Source organism: Pan troglodytes, chromosome 9 (genome assembly GCF_028858775.2).
Source record: "Pan troglodytes isolate AG18354 chromosome 9, NHGRI_mPanTro3-v2.0_pri, whole genome shotgun sequence".
In the NCBI taxonomy this organism is placed as follows: domain Eukaryota; kingdom Metazoa; phylum Chordata; class Mammalia; order Primates; family Hominidae; genus Pan; species Pan troglodytes.
The window spans coordinates 117,580,330-117,585,917 of NC_072407.2; the positions used below are offsets into that span (position 1 = coordinate 117,580,330).

Consider the following 5,588-nt stretch of genomic DNA (forward strand, 5'->3'; position numbering starts at 1 on the left):
AGACACTTCAAGGAAGTGGGTAATGATTCACATTTGGTGTTTAGCTTTTGATACCTGTACCAAATGGTCAAAATCCTAAGCAAGCAACTGGTCTTGATTGGATTGTTTAAAAATATGAATTATTGACCTTGGGCAAGTCATTAGATTTCCCTGAGCTTTGATGTTCTGTCTCCAAAACTTGGAGTCCATGATGACTTCCTTACAGGGATGCTGTGAGGACTGAATTAGTTAATACGTATATGCGGACATGCTTTGTAAACTATAAAATACTGAATGAGTATAAAAGCAATTTAAAAAGGCCGAAGTGTATCAGGCATTCACGATGTGCTTGGTATTATGCAATTGGCACTTACTTGCTCATTTAATCTTCACAGAAATCCCCATGAGGTTGATACTATTATTCCCCCTCCTTTTTTTTTTTTTTCATGTCAGGCGGGTAATGTGCTGACGTTGTAACAAGGTTTGAAGGAGGCACATCTCACACATGTGCCTGAACACCCAATCATCTCGCTTATGAACTACAAAAGGACCTCCCCTTTCTTAAGATGAGGAAATTCAGGACACTCAGAGAGGTGGTTAAGGGAAGTCCAGAGCTGAGATTCTAGTCTAGGCTGTCTCTTCCCTCCCACTTTGCAGGTACCCATTCCAGACTGAGGAGCAGGTAAGTCTCCTGGCTTTACGCAGAAACACAAATATTGATTTACCAACAAGTCAAATATTTTCCCCTCCTTGGAATGCTCCTAAGCTGGAGGCAGTTGGACATCTTGGGCCTCTGCTACTTCATTTACACTGGTTTTCCATTTACCTGAATGGGTGGGCCAGTGACTATTTGCAAGGTTGGTTGGGAAGGGTTGGCTCTCAGCTTGGGATTCCTGGAACAGGTGCACTTGGGGGCCTCCTCTTGGCCTCCACCTCTGCGGATCCCAGGGCCAACCTTTTGTCTCAACCCATTTTCTCAGGAACTCATCTAAGAGAGCTACCCCCTGGCGGGAGTAAGCTACCATCTCCAAGGGCCAGCACAGAACTTTGGGAGTGCCAAATGTGGAGAGAAGGGGGTGTTAGGAGAGATCATCCCAGAGGATTACAGTGACAGGACACTTAGCCCTCCTCACAGGCGTGACTTTGGAATAATTACCCAGGGCAGACTCTCTGAAAGAGGAGGTAAGCTGGCTAAGGCTCTTAGAAGGCAGGCCTGATGACATTGTTATGTATCAGTCCAAGGCTCAGGACGCGGCGGGGTCAGGTATTAGCTGATTATCTGATTCTGTCAGCAGAGAGCTTTCAGTGAGTCCACAGAGCCAGCCCCGAGATTTCCACACAGAAACGCTAAGCTTAGACACCTGCAAAGGAGTCCTCGTGTGAAGTTCTGCCCCTGGAAGGTGTCCTGGGTACTTACAGTATCAGCACTGGAGGCAGATCCTGCAGCTCCGAAACACCCTCCAAGCTTCACGTTGCCACATGGTTCTGGGAGATGAGGCCACGGCAATCTGTGGCTTCCCTTGCTCCTGAACTTGAGCCTCTGATTCCCTCTCCTGTTGGAGGCTTTAACACGGTCAGTCTACAGACACCAGTTTTGGCTGTTGAAAAGCTTTCGACCTCCAACCCTGCTGGGGGTGGAAGAGAAGGACAGAAGGGGAGTGAGGAAGAGCCACTTCTGTGACAGAAATCAAAGCCAAGGCAGGCAGACATGTAGGTGGACTTGAGCGGCAATTAATTCTTTTCAATCAGGAGAGAGGCCCAAATGACAAGAGGAGGCACTAAATTTAGACATAAAGAAGAACTTACTTGGTTTTGAAGGTTAGCCAGGATACCTCTAATAATTGTGTTATAATAACTGTAATTTTATTATTTACTATATTTACTGTTCTATCAACTTTTTTTTTTTCTCTTCTTTTCTTTTTTCTTTTTGAGACAGAGTCTGACTGTGTCACCCAGGCTGGAGTGCAGTGGCGTGATCTCGGCTTACTACAACCTCTGCCTCCTGGGTTCAAACAATTCTCCTGCCTCAGCCTCCAGAGTAGCTGGGATTAAAGGTAAGTACCACCACGCCTGGCTAATTTTTGTATTTTTAGTAGAGACAAGGTTTCACCATGTTGGCCAGGCTGGTCTCGAACTCTTGACCTCAGATGACCTGCTCACCTTGACCTCCCAATGAACTTTTTAATATTGTGTCACTTAATCCTTCCAACTACCCTATGAGAGAGGTATGATCATTAGATTTCTATTTTACATCTGAGAAAGCTGAGGTCCAGGTAATTTTTTTTTTTTTTTTTTTTTTTGAGATGAAGTCTTGCTCTGTTGCCCAGGCTGGAGTGCAATGGTGCAATCTCAGCTCACAACAGCCTCTGCCTCCCGTGTTCAAGCAATTCTTCTGCCTCAGCTTCCCAAGTAGCTGGGGTTACAGGCATGTGCCACCATGCCTGGCTAATTTTTTTTTTTTTTTTTTTTTGTATTTTTAGTAGAGACGGGGTTTTGCCATGTTGCCCAGGCTGGTCTCAAACTCCTGACCTCAAGTGATCCACCCACCTTGGCCTCCCAAAGTGGTGGGATTACAGGTGTGAGCCACTGTGTCCAGCCAGGTCCAAATAATTGAAATAACTCATCTAAAGTCAGCAATTTGAAAGAGACAGAATCAGAATGTAGACCCAGGCAATCCGATGCCACAGTGCAGGCTCCCAGCTGCTGTTTTCCAGGTGCCTCCATAGAAAGAATGGAGAAATGCTGGGGAGAGCTCCATCTGGCCTAGTTGGGTACACACCCGGGAGACAGAGGACTTCATGGAGGGCATTCAGGCTGTGGGGATCTGTGAATGTGGCATTGTCACTGATGTGGCTCCTTCCTTTTTTCCCTTCCCACCCAATTTCTCCATGTAGCACCCCTTCCACAAGCTAGCAGGAGGGTGGAAGTGAGGATGAAGGATCCTTGTGGGAAGCTGAGTCCAGCCCAGGATGCCTCTGCCCACTTCTGCTCTGCTCTTAGCACAGGTGCCTGGCTCCCACCTGTTGAGTTACAGGCCACTGACTTCCAAGTCAGGCCAGGAGGTCAGTCATCTTTTCCACCGATCCTCTGCCCTGAGCTGAGTTATCTCGCACAAGTGGTACCCACTGGACCCCGTAGCTCTGGCCCTGCTGGAACTCCCTCGCAGCTTAGCAGGGGTTTTAAATCTGGCCCATGAGGCCTTGTCAGTTTCAAGAGCCCCCCCCTGACCTTTTAATAAACATTTGCTTTGTTATCAGAATTATTTCCTAATTCATTCCCTTCTGTCCCTGAAAATCTAAATCCTATTTAAGTTAATGCCCTTCATTTTCATTTATAAAGACAGATACAAAATAATTATTTCCTATCTCTGTGGTTTCCTTATCTCCCGTCCTAATAATGCCTTCAGCAGATGAACATTCCCTGTCAGTTGAAACAGTTGGAGTGTTTGTTTTTTTCACTCTTTAAAGAAGAAAAATAAAATGCTTTCTCAGGCTTTGTCTCTTCTCTTCTCCTCTCTCTTCTTTTCTCTTTCTGCCTTTCTCGGCTCTTTTCTTCTCACTATCTGCTTTTCTCCCGGGCGCCCCCTCTCCCTCTTCTGACCCCCACAGTGACCCTTTCTCTCCCTCTCCTGCACCCTCTCCTGCTGTCCTGGCCCTTGCCCAGCCCAGTGTTGCTGGGCGCCTCTCATTTTCCTGTCCGTAGTGCAATTTCTCTGCGGCCTCACATCTGAATTTCATCAGCCCCTGAGCCTGCCTTTGAGCTCAGGTCCCCCCAGCTAGTAAAACTGGTTTGGATGAGCAGACGCAGTCTCGAAAAGAAACATTCTTTGGTTTCCTCTCATGAAAACTAGTGAGCAGAGAATTCACAGTTCCCTTCTCCGGGCGCCTCTTTGAAGTGTTTGATTGAAAGGAGAGGGGATGGAAAGGGATGGGGTGATGGGGGTTGGTAGTGGTGGGAACAAGGATTCCAGCTTTAACTAGCAACTCTGAAACCAGTGACCCAGACTTCCGGCGACCCTCTCTGTTCCTTGCCCATCTGGGTAGGGGAGATGCTGACTGATTTTTGGCTATCTGCACCAGATCCAGTCTTCCACCCTCCTCTCTTTTGTTTTCCAGTAAAACTCAACACACAATTTAAATTCAGGGTTTGGGAGAAAGTCATTAATAGAGTAGGCTGATTTTAAGGGAACTGGTTCTGTTCTCAGAAAGCAGTTGTTCAAATCCTAACCATTAGCACATGCTAAATGCCTTCTATATGCCAGCTATGTAAATGATTTCATTTACTTCTCATGAGGACCCTGTGACCTAGCAGCTACTGTTTCCCCATTGTATGGATGAGGAAACTGAGGCTCAGAAAGACTGGGAAACTTGCTCACAGCCCTCAACCAGCAGAGGTACAACCAGGCCTCGAATCCAGGTTTTGCTTCATATCCCTCACTCTCTGACATCCAGGCCTTCAAGAGAAAGGATTTCTGTCACTCCTCTGGCTTTAAAGTCTTTGTCAAGGCCAAGAAGGAACTATGAAGAACTCTTCTGTGACGGTATCTAACAGGTGGTCTCTGAGCTCTTTTTTCTTTGGTAGAGAATGCAGATTACCAGGCACAAAGATTTAAAAAAAAACCACAAGAGAAAAATGTTTGAAAGCATGGTGCTACAGAGAGGTCAAGGACTAATGGATGGGGAACGGAATGTACCTACATCAAGTCCCTTCATTTTATAGTCAGGGAAACTGAGGCCTAGCAAGAGCTGGGTCTCACTCCTGCCTTCACTTAGCTCAGCAGCTAAGACTTGCTGAACCCACAAAGAGCTTTCCTTCATCATCTGGAGGGAGATACGGAAGCCACCTAGGGGTTACCCCAGAGAGGCCAGGAGACTTAGGGTAAAGAAGGGGCGTAGGATGGCCAGCAATGGCCAGAGGCTTCAAGATAAATGAGCAGTCATGAGGTAACACTTCTAGACTCCTAAACTCTGAAAGGGTAAGAGTCCCCATGGCCACAAGTCCTAAAAGAGGTACCCATTTTTGGTCAGTGGATAGGGCTGGTTAGCGAGTGCCACCTTTCTTTTGGCTCTCTGGCCTGGGGTACCTGATCAGGCCTTGGGGAGCAGGTGACCTGGTTGCTCATATCACTTGGGCTCAGTGACATGCACAGGACCTTGTAAATACGATCAATGCAACGTTTGTGCAGCTCAGGCTGGAGGGCAGGAAGGATAATGTCAGCAAGGAGGTTCTCATAGCTGGAGACTATTTGCAAAACAGTGTAAATCAAACAACTCTTTCATAAGAGTGGGACACGGGGACCCAAAACCTTGGCAGTTGAAAGAACATCTCCCAATTTGATGTTTGAAAGGTGATAAGAAGACTTCCTGTCTCCTTGTCATCCTGTGATGCCACCATTAGAACCATTTTCTTGATTCTAGGAAGCACCTCTAAAAATACATATATGTAACTATTAATAGTAAACAAAAGCATGCTAAGCCATGGGTGTAACTGGTTTGATGTGGAGCCATGAAGGACTGGGGCTCCAGGGCAAGTACGGTTTGGTAGGTGTGTGAGTTGCTAGCCATGGGGCAGAGGGTGGATTTTGAAATTATCTGAGCATAAGTTCGTTC

General features: G+C 46.7%; 1 non-coding gene across 1 annotated transcript; it reads right to left on the reverse strand.

Annotated features, from left to right (window-relative positions):
• Window positions 1-426: 426 nt before the first annotated feature.
• LOC112204918 (small nucleolar RNA U13) lies at window positions 427-530 on the reverse strand. The gene has a single exon (XR_002938662.1). It is a non-coding gene; the product is annotated as a small nucleolar RNA U13 (small nucleolar RNA).
• Between the last annotated feature and the right edge of the window lie 5,058 nt (window positions 531-5,588).